This window comes from Macaca nemestrina, chromosome 6 (assembly GCF_043159975.1).
Source record: "Macaca nemestrina isolate mMacNem1 chromosome 6, mMacNem.hap1, whole genome shotgun sequence".
In the NCBI taxonomy this organism is placed as follows: Eukaryota; Metazoa; Chordata; class Mammalia; order Primates; family Cercopithecidae; genus Macaca; species Macaca nemestrina.
The window spans coordinates 22,201,311-22,214,276 of record NC_092130.1 but is presented as its reverse complement, the minus strand read 5'-3'; the positions used below and the strand labels follow the sequence as shown (position 1 = coordinate 22,214,276).

Here is a 12,966-nt window from a genome sequence, read left to right as displayed (position 1 = left end):
GATAGGAAGTTAGGGTCTAGTCTTGGTATTGCCACAAAGGGGCTGAGGGATCATAGGCAAGACACAAGCTCCCTGGACCTCAGTTTGCCTCCTCTGTAAAAAGAAGGGCTTGAAAGAACTACACAGTGACCCTGAGCCTTCTTTCAGAAGTGTGGCCTTGGGATGTTTTTGGTATGTTGAGATATGTAGTGCTGATAGATGTTCCCTGCAGGGTCTATGTTGTACACATGCCCTACTCCAGCAAGGGCAAGCATGGGACCATCCCGCTGCCCCTCCACACTCCCATGCCTGTAGCAGACATTGACAGTCATTCACAGCACTCTTTCCTGCCCCATGTGGATTTGATCTTAGAATCCTTCTTGGTCTCTTTGGCAAGGGGTCTGAGCAGCCACCACCAACTGATCAGAGTTTGCAAGGGAAAGGAAAACCATCTGCCATCTGTTATGGGCTGAACTGTGTTCTTTCAGAATTTGATGTTGAAGTCATAAACCCCCACTACCTCAGAATGTGGTCATATTTGGAGATAGGGTCTTTACAGAAGGAAAGACGAAACCGTGATAGGAAAAGGAAAGAGAAACAAAGATTGCTGCATAACTCCAGATGGGGCCTGAGCCATCCTCTAGATATCTTTGGGAAATTCTATTTTGTTTTGCTTTGGAAAAAGTCACCTGAAGACCAGGCGTGGTGGCTCACACCTTTAATCCCAGCACTTTGGGAGGCCAAGGCAGGCGGATCATGAGGTCAGGAGATCGAGACCATCCTGGCTAATATGGTGAAACCCCATCTTTACTAAAAAAATTACAAAAAAATAGCCAGGCATGTGGCAGGCTCCTATAGTCCCAGCTACTTAGGAGGCTGAGGCAGGAGAATGGCATGAACCTGGGAGGCAGAGTTTGCAGTGAGCCGAGATCATGCCACTGCACTCCAGCCTGGGTGACAGAGCAAGACTCCATCTCAAAAAAAAAAAAAAAAAAAAAAAAAAAAAAGTCACCTGAAGTCCCAAGCATCAGACACAGCCTGTTGGCTCACCTAGAACTTTCTAGCTTTTTCTCGGAACTAAGGTTACAAATGGAAACGAAATCAGGCACTGGAGAAATAGGGGTGATTGGAAGACACTTAAATCTTCAGCAAGGCTAAAGGGTTAAATCACCTTATTTCAGACCTATTGGGGTTTGACTGGCTGAGACTTAAAAAGAGAAGCTGGGAGCCAGGGAGCCTGGAGCTGGGAAGGTTTTCTTCTCGCCTCTCAGCTCAGGGTTTGGCATTTCACCTGCTAGATGGCGCTGTCCTCTAAGGAAAGGTACCAGCTCGGCTTGATCGGGGGCTCGGTCAAGGGAACAGGGAACAACTAAAGTTGAAAAGAATTGATGGGCAGGAGTAGAGGGGATGGAGGCAGCCCTTTCCCCAGCAGCAACATCTCTTTCTGTGGTAGTGGCTCTTGTTCTCTTTATAGTTTTTATTCTGCAGTGTGGGAGTTTTGTACACTTCATCTGAAAAGTTACAGGGCCTTTGCTCTGAAGGAAAGTGAATAAGAAATGAACGTGCGTGCGTGCGTGTGTGTGTGTGTGTGCGCGCGCGCATGTATGTTTTGTGTGTTGTTGTCAGGAGGCAGGAATGGTCATGGATGCCCCACCCCAAGGCTGCAACCTACAAATGACACGTCTCAGCTCTGGTCTTTGGCCTTGACTTACACAAGATCAGTGGGAAAAAGAAACAGTAAGTCCTTTCTCTATCCTGCCTGCAGAACCCTATGCCTGGGACTGTTGGTGGCTTTGCTCTGAAGCCTTCTAGCTCAGCTCCATTTAGGGGCAAACTGCATGTAGGCACTGAGACCTCCCTTTCCGTGCAATTTTATTGTTAGACTGACAGGCTGGATCCTGGTCTGCATGTGAAATCAGGGACACAGCCTGCAACTACTCCCACTCTATCAGCAGCCAGAAAGAAGGAAAACAAAGATAAGGGGAGGGGTGATGGGGGGATGGAAACCAGGAGGGGACCCAAGAGGAGGGAGGGGAGGGAGGAGCAGAGAGAGGAGACAAGGGACAAAGAACAGAGGTGAAGGGTGAAGGGTGTGGGGAGGGGAGAGTGGGGCAAGGATGACCAGGTGTCCAGAGAGGAAGAAAAGGGCAATGGGGAGAGGCCGTTGGGAAGCAGAGAGGCCGGCAGGCTGGCGGAAGTGGAAGAAGACACAAGTGAAGGGAGGGGAGGGAGGCTTCTTTAAGCAAACAGGAAGACAGGAGGAAGGGAAGTCTAGTAATTAGAGAAAAGCTGACCAAGACCCAGAAAGGAGGAGAAGACTACTACAATGAGGAAGCTGCAGAAAAGCCAGGCAGGAGATAGAGACAAGGAAGCTTTGAGGCAGGAGGTTCTGGAAGCAAGGGAGGCAGAGAGCAGAGCTGATCTAAGAAAGGAAAAAAATCGAGGAGAGGGAACCAGCAAAACACAACACAAGTGAGAGCGAAGGAACAGGGAAAGAGCCATTAAAAGAATGCTTACCTTACAGTCGTAAAAACTGGAATGTGTGTGTTTTGGCCTGCGGCCATTGTCCAGGAAACACAGTGTGGCTTTTAAGCAAATTGTGGAGTGGCGGCGTCCACATGTTAGTAACTCGCCCTGGTCTGCTGCTTGGCAATGCAGCTGTGCGGAGCTGCCCTCTTGTTGGCTGGCAGCCTGGTGCTGGGGACATGTGATGGGGTCTGCTGTTTGAACAGAGGGGCATGCCTGCTCCATTTATAGTGCTCCAAGTTCAGGCATCAACATCTTCTCCAGGACAAGAGCTGAGATGTGGTCCCTTTGAGGATGTTTCTCGGAGGGACTGCGGTTGAGGTTCTCGGAGGGCAAAGGGGGAGACATGGTTAAAGACCATGGAGGGTGGAGATTTAGGGAACGGCCTCTGGAGTCTGATGGCCACCATTCAGTTCCTCGTTTTATCAATTCACTGCATAAACTAGCATATGTCACTTCATCTCGCTGGACCTCTCTGGGCCTCAGTAACTCATCTGTAAAATGGGGTTGCAATCATACCGGTCTCATAGGGTTCTGTCTGGTAAGGCTTAATTGAGATGATCATGTGTCTGTCAGAGTGGCTAGCTCATATTAATGCTCACGAAATGTTACTAAGCTTATTGCTGTTAGTGTGATGTTAGCATATTAAATGTTAGTAGGATTCTGTGTATGATTATTAAGGACTAGATAACTGTGTGGGGGTGTGTGTGTGTGTGTTCTGGGGGATTGGTCCTTAATGCAGACTAAAGGGCTGAGATTTGAGGATATTTTTATCATGGGAATTATCTGTGCGAAACATTGTTTGGGAAAATAAATCCAGTGGTGACATGTGGGCTTCTCTGGGGAGCAGGGGAGACCATTTTAGTGGCCAGAGCATGCATGAGAGAGTGGGGTCCTGAACTAGGGACATGGGGTGCTAAAAAAGATTGAAAGGGCATTTTGAGAGACACCCCAAATCCAAAGCACTTTACAATTGGATGGTGGGAGAGAGAAATTTGACTCCAAGGTTTTGAGACCAGGAATAGGAGTAAGAGGGAGCTCTCAAGCTAAGAATGATTTTTACGCTTTCAAAGGATTGAAATAAGCCAAAAACAGAAACAAAGGTATAGGGCAGAGCTGGTATGTGGTCTGCAAAGCCTAAACTATTTACTCTTTAGCCGTTTACTGAGTCACCTCACCCCCCTGGTCTGGCCCCGGGACTCAGAAGACTCTGCCCCAGAAACAGAGAAGTCTGGAGGGATTTTTGGACAGAGTGCAGTGTCCCCCAGAAAATCAGAGTGATGGGACTAGCGCCGGAGCAGGATTGTATGAATAATACATCAGTTTAAGAGTCACCTATTCATCCTGAAAATAGTTTTTGAGTGCGAGCTGGAGAGACAGATCCGGTGTGACTTCTGGCTACTCGTGATGCTGGCCAAGTTATCAACCTCTGTGGGTCTTGGTTTCCCCACTTGTAAAATCGAGATGATAACAATACTTACCCCCTGGATTTTTTTTTTCCAGTGGGGGGAGGAGAATTAAATTCAATATGACATGTAAAGCTTTTAAACAGTGGCTGTCACACACCTGCAATAAACATGAGCTTTTACTGTTGTGGAGGACCTAGAAGCCCAGAGCTAGAAATAAACATGGGCATTTGCAAACCTGTAGTAAAAGACGGATTGGTCTGGGAAATAACAGTAAGCAAGTATCAGTTGCCATTATCATCATCATCAATAGGATTACTCCTTTGCTGTTGTTAGAAATTCGGAGACTTGTCTTGGGACCCCACTGACCTCATCTGTAAAGCACTTGGCTTGTTTAGATTCCTTCCAACTCTGTCTTTTAATTTTTTTAAATCAATTCCCTTCTTCTGCATTTGCCTCCCTCCCTTCTCTCTGCAGTTACAGGCAGGCTTAATTCTCTTTGCCATTTCTGACAGCCGAGTCATCTCACCCCCATCCTCTTAAACCCCAATTTTGTTAAGGACTGTGTCTATTTTTACCCTCCCCATTCCTGGTGCCTTCATTGCCTTTTGCGGCCCCTCCCCTTCTGGGCCACACTTCCCAACAAAAGGGTGGCTCATTTTTCATGCGCTATCAGCCAGCGTCACCCTCCCAGGTGTTTGTCCTTGTTTCTCTGAGTGTCGGAAGTTCTTCCCGCTAGGACTTTCTGAGAGCGTGGAACGAGTCCCAGAATTTCTAATCCTCCCTGTTGCAGCTGAGCCCCTTCCCACACTCAGCTTAAGGAAGAAAGGAAAAAAAAAAAAAAAAAAAAAAAAAAGAAAAGATAAAAGGCCCATGGGGAGCGAGGCACGCAGGCAGGGCGGGTGGCTGGGCTGTGTAGGTGCTGGTCGTGTACTGCATGCTGCCGGGCCTTGCGCTTTCCTCGCTTTCCTCGAGGGGCCAGGGGTGGGAGAGAGATTACGGGAGAGAGATTATGGCCATCAAGATAAGGCAGAGCATATTCAAACTGGAAGCAAAAATGGGCTGTTTTTCCAATAGTAAGTAATCAGGGAACAGGAGGATGTAATTTGCAGATTAGGAAAGTGAACAAAGAACATAAAATTAACTTTATAGCAAAGAGGAGCGTGGTTTGTTTGAAGAAATAAACCTCCATAAAGCATTATTGTTGATAAAATCGGACTGTTGATTTAAACTAAATAGGAAATATGACCAAATCAGTGAGAAGAGCAGGACTCGGTGGAAGTTGAGGTTGAAACTTTAAGCAGGCATGGAAGGCTGGGATGGGCCTGAGAGAGCTGACTGCCTGGTGTGTGTGTGTGGCTAAAGTGAGGATACCTGTGCCAAGGGCACAGATAGGAGGGCTGTGCCTTACCAGGATGCCTAAATTGCCTTTGTGTAGGGATTGTCTTTCTTTTAAAAGTGGCCTTCACTTCTAAGAACTGGTAAAAGGCAAATATGCTATTGCACAGATGCAATCACCCTCTTGCTTTCTCCTCCTATTTTTACTTCTCAAATACTCACAAACGCACATCAGAAACACCAGTGACTCTCCCCTCAAACACCAGCATTGACCTGGGTTCCAAAGCAAGAGTCCCTGAGCGATGCCTTTGATGCCGAGGTGATTGGAGCTGGGCTTCTGCCCGCTTTTATCACAGACAGGTTGACCGGATTAGGATAATACCTCTGCAGTGGGCAGTGAGCAATCCAGCTCTATGCTGTGAGAAACGCTTTATTACCTAAAGCAAAGTCTTCTTGGCCTCACATTGACCGGGATGTGAGACTTTTGTTGTTTTTGTTGTCTTTGACCTGCTGAGGCCAGACTCTTCCCAAGGACTGAAGTTCAGAGAAGCCTCCCTGCCTAGCAGTGTGCCTCAAAGTCTTTATTTACCACTCCAGGCATTCTCTCCTCTTTTTTCCATCTTGCTCTGGGCCCCTGGAAACTGCATCATGGGAATCCCTCACCTTCTGGCTTTCTATAGGGTTCAGCTGATGGGAGGCACCAGTAAAAGCCCATGGGCACAAGGAGAGGGAGAGGTCAGTGTATTCATTCTGTTCCTGCCAGGCTGTGGGCTGGCAGTGGCTTTCTCTACCCAAATTCAGAGCTCCCTTTCAGCTACAGCTACAGCCCCAGCTAGAGTGCTCTCTGGGTTTAGGGGCCTGACTTTGTCCCTTCAGGCATTGGGTTGTCATGAACCCACTGATGCTGCTGCGCCTCGGGTGCTTTACCATCCTTTATTGCTTCCTTTAAATGTGCCCTCGCATCAAAACAGTTCCTTTGTTAAACTCTCCTCTAGTGCCCCCATTTGAGTGTGTCTTCCCTGAAGAGTCCTGGCGGATATAAGTGATGAGAGCTCCTATGTGGAAACCAGAAGGCCTGGGCTGCAGCTGAATACCTGTCACAAGTTCACCGTGTGACTTTGGGCAAGTTGCTTCTCCTTTCTGGACTCAGTTTCTTTACCTGTGAAATGGGGATGGTGATTGGGTGACTTTTCAGCTGAAACATGCAATGATTCTGTTTTCACTCGTGGTATAGTGAGCAGAGCTTTGAAAGAAAATAAACATGGATTTGAATCCTGGCTCTGACACTGACTAGGTGTGTGACCTTCACCCAGGTACTTACCCTCTCTGAATCTTGGTTGGTATTATTAGTAAAACAGAGACAATAACCCATTCCTTGCAAGTTTCAGGAGCAGATTGAATGAAATGACATGTGTGAAAGCAGCTAGAGCAGTTCCCATAAAACAGGCATCATCCAGTCCACTTGGGAGCCTTTCTCTTCTTTCCCGGCTTTCCTGGTGGGAACATGCCAGCATGAGGGACGAGAAGTTTGTTGGCTCCAGAGGTTCCCATTTGTCCCATCTCTAATACTGCTTATTTGTTTTGCTGACAGCTCAGCCCGCAGACTCCCTTTCCTTTATCCTTTCCAATCTGTTTGGTCCTTGCAGACTTCTCACTGGAGTCATTCCTTTAAAGGGAGAGCGGGACTGTGATTCACTGAGGGAGAAAGCCAGAATGTGGTGCTGCTTGGCTGGCCTGCTATTCCAACCAGCACAGGGGTCTCTTTCAGCTCAGTTGCCTGGGACAACTGATACATTTCAGGGACCTTAACCTTTGTGCTTTAGGCGGATATCACTTTTATAACAGAGGTAGGGCCCATATTTTTCATGGTAATTACTTGGCCCTAGATTTTAGGCCAAAAAGAACTCTCACCCAACTAGTCCTGCCCGGCCCCAAACTTGTCAGAAGTGATTGTATATAGAGATTTTTTTTTTTTTAAATATATATAGAGGGAGCTAGGCATGGTGGCTCACTCCTGTAATCCCAGCGCTTTGGGAGGCCGAGGCTGGCAGATCACTTGAGGTCAGGAGTTCAAGACCAGCCTGGCTAACATTGTGAAACCCCATTTCCACTAAAAATACAAAATTAGCCAGGTATGGTGGTAGGCACCATAATCCCAGCTACTTCCAAGGCTGAAGCTAGAGAATCCCTTGAACTCAGGAGGCGGATCTTGCAATGAGCCGAGACCATGTCATTACATTCTAGCCTAGGTGACAGAGAAAAACTCTATTTCAAAAAAAATCTTTTTAACACTTCAAAAAATATACTTTATATACTTTTTGTATATGAAGTGGGACTCTTGAAATGTTTGCTTAAAGTTTCAAAATTTAAGTGTGTGACCTGCTGATAGGCCCAGGTGTGGACAAAGCCATGAGTGAAAGGAAATTTGTCAATAATATTCTTCCATTCATACGCAATGTCTTCTTTTTTCATTTCAGCATCTCAGTCTGCAGAGGCTCAACATCTGTAGCTGCCCATAGTTGGCTAGAGACCCCTTGCAGTGACTTTCAGGGTCAAGGTGGGGACCCGTAATTCTGTCCCCATTGAATATCAACATATCTGCCTATGTTTGTCAGTACCCACTGAATACTCCCAAGTATATCCATCTTCTTCTATCCATCTAGCCATCCTCCTATACACAAAATGTTGTAGGCTTTCTATAGTAATTTCAGAAAAAGTGTCAGTCACAACTCCAGGCTTAAAAAAAGTAAAGTGTATCTGCATACTCCAAACAAAGATAAAATGTTCTCTCAAAATATCAGGTCAAGCAAGAACTAAGTGCCCAGTAGTGGTAATAGGCATTGTTGAAGTTCACAGGAATCAGAAAGCACAATGTGGCAGATAATAAAGACTGACTTTAAAGAAGAAATGGAGACATTTCTTCAGTCTCCTCTAAGCTCTGAAAAATAATCAGGCCTTAAAGAATGAGTAGGGTTTATGTGCATAGAAAGAAGGAGGAAAACCTACGAGAGAAGGCATGGGGGATAGGAGAAATGACAAAGGCTAGGAAATAGAAATCTGAAAGTAGACTGGTTTGGCTAAAGTGGAGTGTTTGAGAAAGTAGCTAAGGTAAGATTGGAAAGATTGGTTGATGCTGATTTATGGAAAAAAGGCTGGAGCATGAATCTGAGGAACATAAGATTTCCCTGCAGGTAATGAAGGATTCTTGAAGGTTTTTCTAGCTGGGGAGAAGCATCTAGCAGAAGTATGCAGAATGACTTAGGCTATGGGTGTTTGCCTTATCTGTCAACTAATTCATAGATTCATTCAACACGAGTTGCATGAGCTTTCCTATGTGCTTAATTCACTGGTCATGACTTGGCACTGCTTATTATTGTTATTTATTTTTTAAGACAGAGTCTCGTTTTTTTGCCAGGCTAGAGTGCAATGGCACGATCTTGGCTCACTGCAACCTCTGCTTCCCAGATTCAAGTGATTCTCCTGCCTCAGCCTCCCAAGTAGCTGGGACTACAGGCACCCACCACCTCACCTGGCTAATTTTTGTGTTTTTAGTAGAGACGGGGTTTCACCATGTTGGCCAGGATGGTCTCCATCTCTTGACCTCGTGATCCACCCGTCTCAGTCCCCCAAAGTGCTAGGATTACAGACGTGAGCCAGAGCACGCGGCTGGCACTGATTATTATGTCCTAGTTCTTTCTGAAGCCAAAGGAGACTTAGCCCTTGCTTTGGGGAGAGCTGCTTCTTCATCAAGACCAAATAATTAAGATGAAGAACAAGTGAGTAACCATTGCAGTTAACTTTTTTTCAAGAAAATATTTTTATTGTAAAATTAAACCCAGCTATAGAAAACCAAGCAAAACAAATATTTAGCTTATTGAATTATATAGTGAATACCATTGTTAACTACCACCCACATCAAGAAATAGAATCGCTGGCTACTTGTGTAACCCCTTTACATGTCCCAGGCCAACACAATCCCTCCCTCCCTCTGAAAGTAACCATTATCTTGACTTTTATAGTAATCACTTTTTTTTTTTTAAACTTTAACAGTCTCTTATTACCAAACTCCGTGCAACTGATAACTCTAACCCAGCTAAGAGCAAAAATGACATTGCTAACAAGATCAAGGATGGAGGGGCAGACCCAATAAAGATTGTCTCTTAAAACAAGGATTGGGAAAAATATATATATATCTGCCTAAGTGTTTCTTAAAAACTAAAACTTTCCAATGTTGCAGAAAAAATATCCCAAAGTGATTTCAATTCATTAAAATCAGCATTTGGCAGCTTGTGCTGCCTTAGAAATCCGAACTCAGGATAACTCTAGGAGAAAATCATCCCCTCCCATTAAAAGAATTCCCATTTTTCCTCTTCCTTGTTTAAATTTCACTGCGTATTCCACAAAACACCCGAAGAGTAACAATAAGAGCCAGCTCACTTCTCTCAGCCCCTGTCTATCTGTTCAGGCTCACCCCAAATATCCCTTAGAAACCTTCACCTCTACTACAATCAGGAAATTAAGCCCTAATTTCAGGGCTGGATTTCTAGAAACTTGTTTAAGATCCTCATGCTTTCTTCACTCCTTGAAAGATCAAGGGAGCAGTGTGCCTGGCAGAGACTGGAATGGCTGCTGGGCTGGCCAAAGGGGGCCTTTCTTTTCTTTTTTTTTTTTTTGAGACCAAGTCTTGTTCTGTCACCAGGCTGCAGTGCAATGGCGAGATCTCAGCTCACTGAAACCTCTGCCTCCTGGGTTCAAGCGATTTTCCTGCCTCAGCCTCCCGAGTAGCTGGGACTACAGGCGTGCGCCACCGCGCCCAGCTAATTTTTGTATTTTTAGTAGAGATGGGGTTTCACCATGTTGGCCAGGATGATTGCGATTGCTTGACCTCCTGATCCGCCCGCCTCGGCCTCCCAAAGTGTTGGGATTACAGGCGTGAGCCACCGCGCCTGTCTGGAAAAGGAGGCCTTTCTAAGCAAACATGCTCCAATATCTTGTAACTGAATGTCTAACCAGGCAAAACCAGGGAGCATCCGGCACCGAACTATGGCTGTACCTAAAGGTGCACATCTCCCCACTTTAGCCATACGGGTAAGGGAGGTAAAGAGAGGCAAGTGAGTATTTGACCACACATGTCTTCTGAGAAAATTGTGTATTTTAGGCCAAAGCTGTGTTGCAGAGAAAGTCATTTGGTCAAGTGATAGCCTTTGCTGTGTCTGCCTGGACAAAGTTGCCATTCCTGGGCAGCCTGTTGCATGGCTGCTTTACAGAAGCTTTTCATCCTCATGCAGAATACTTAAAATTAATAGGGAAAATTTCAATTAGACTTCACACCTGACAAATACTTTAACAGCAGTTTCTCAATAACTGTTAATGGAGACAGACTACCTCTCAGTTGAGGATCACAGCTCCTTCCGGTCAGTAGGCTTCTTGCCTGACCTCTCTAGCAGCTCATTGGTCTTAGAAAAGTGTCTACATCCTCATACAGCCAACAGACACATGAAAAAATGCTTATCATCACTGGCCATCAGAGAAATGCAAATCAAAACCACAATGAGATACCATCTCACACCAGTTAGAATGGCGATCATTAAAAAGTCAGGAAACAACAGGTGCTGGAGAGGATGTCGAGAAATAGGAACACTTTTACACTGTTGGTGGGATTGTAAACTAGTTCAACCATTATGGAAAACAGTATGGCGATTCCTCAAGGATCTAGAACTAGATGTACCATATGACCCAGCCATCCCATTACTGGGTATATACCCAAAGGATTATAAATTATGCTGCTATAAAGACACATGCACACGTATGTTTATTGCGGCACTATTCACAATAGCAAAGACTTGGAATCAACCCAAATGTCCATCAGTGACAGATTGGATTAAGAAAATGTGGCACATATACACCATGGAATACTATGCAGCCATCAAAAAGGATGAGTTTGTGTCCTTTGTAGGGACATGGATGCAGCTGGAAACCATCATTCTTAGCAAACTATCACAAGAACAGAAAACCAAACACCGCATGTTCTCACTCATAGGTGGGAACTGAACAATGAGATCACTCGGACTCAGGAAGGGGAACATCACACACCGGGGCCTATCATGGGGAGGGGGGAGGGGGGAGGGGGGAGGGGGGAGGGATTGCATTGGGAGTTATACCTGATGTAAATGACGAGTTGATGGGTGCAGCACACCAACAAGGCACAAGTATACATATGTAACAAACCTGCACGTTATGCACATGTACCCTACAACTTAAAGTATAATAATAATAATTAAAAATAAATAAATAAATAAATAAAAAAAAATAAAAAAATAAAAAAAATAAAGGTCAAAAAAAAAAAAAAAAAAAAAAAAAAAAAAAGAAAAGTGTCTACATCCAAAGAAACCTCTATACACTGATAACAGGGAAGAATGAGCTGTTTGCAGTACATGGTGCCGCTTCCTCTCCATGGCACTGTCCTCTTCTGAGCCTAAGAACCCCAGAGCAAGAAGGCAAGGCCATTGGAGTTCTGGTTTAGCCAGGACACAGCTGCATTAGCAGAGATTGCTCCCAGCCTCTCTCCTTATGAGAATTGGCTTGATGGGCTTGGAACAGTGAGGACAGCATTGAGTAAAACATCTTGTTTGACCCACCCAGATAAATCTCCATGGCTGGGATGAACAAAGCCGTCTATGTCTTTAGACAGCTCTTTATAAATGTTTTCCAAACTGGGCAGAGGTGGAACAGGTCTTTGAACACAAAAGGAGATCCACGAGCTTGGTGGGGTCCATGATATGGATCCTGTCTTGGAATGACATCCTTCATATCTCTTATGTCACACATCTGGGTCCAGGTGAAGATTTGGTGTGGGAGAGGATAAACAGTGTAATGCTTGCTTTCTACTGCAGCAGATCACATGAGCTTTATAAAATATGGTTTCCCAAATTCTTTGCTGAGGTGCTTTTTCCAATGTCACCAAAGCCCACGACCATGTTGTAGGTGTGAGTCTGAGCAGGGCTGTGGCCATGTTTCTCTGGACACAGATTAACTACTCTGCTCAGTGGTGAGGAGGGCAGTGTCCCAGGCTCACCTTGCCCAGCCTGGTCCTTCTTGGCAGGGCTGGCTACCACATGCCCACTATCCTCAGCTATGACAGCCACACCGGTCCCCAGGTCGGTGGGCTTGGGACTCTGGGCATGTCACTTCCTGGAGGCTAGGGGAGAAGAAGTAGAAAGTCTCCTGGCCGAGCCCAGGAGGGGACCCATGAGGCTCATCCTGGCTGTGGCAGTCAGCAGTTGGCCTACTTTCTTGCATTTATTTATGATTTTGTTATTCAAGTATGCATCCCTAAACTGTATAGTTTAGTCTTGCCCATATATATATATTATATATTATATATAAATATATATTATATATAAGTATATATAGTATATATTTATATGTATATATTTTTTAATGTGATTTTCAGGTCTCTCTTAATCTATGGTTTTCCATTCCACCTCTTTCTCTTTCCTATAATTTATCTGTTGACAAACCTGGGCTATTTGACTTGTCAGGTTTCCTGCAGTCTGGATATTTGACTGCTCATTCATGGTTCGGTTCAACCGCTTTTGTATTTCTTGCGAATTGAGACCTGGATCGAGAGGTACGATCTGACACTGGTTGGATCCCTTAATGAGGTTATAAGTGGTGTTGGGTTTTGTGTCTTCATCAGAAGGTATATAATGTCTGT

General features: G+C 45.1%; 1 long non-coding RNA gene and 1 pseudogene across 1 annotated transcript in view; one reads left to right on the top strand and one right to left on the bottom strand.

The window, feature by feature from the left end:
* The first annotated feature begins 1,610 nt into the window (after positions 1-1,610).
* LOC139363723 (uncharacterized) overlaps positions 1,611-12,966 on the top strand; it is a 132,844-nt gene continuing 121,488 nt past the window's right edge. Inside the window, exon 1 of the long non-coding RNA XR_011624531.1 lies at positions 1,611-1,716. This is a non-coding gene — a long non-coding RNA (uncharacterized lncRNA). The remainder of the gene's footprint in view (positions 1,717-12,966) is intronic.
* LOC105482617 (uracil-DNA glycosylase pseudogene) lies at positions 10,649-12,508 on the bottom strand (annotated as a pseudogene).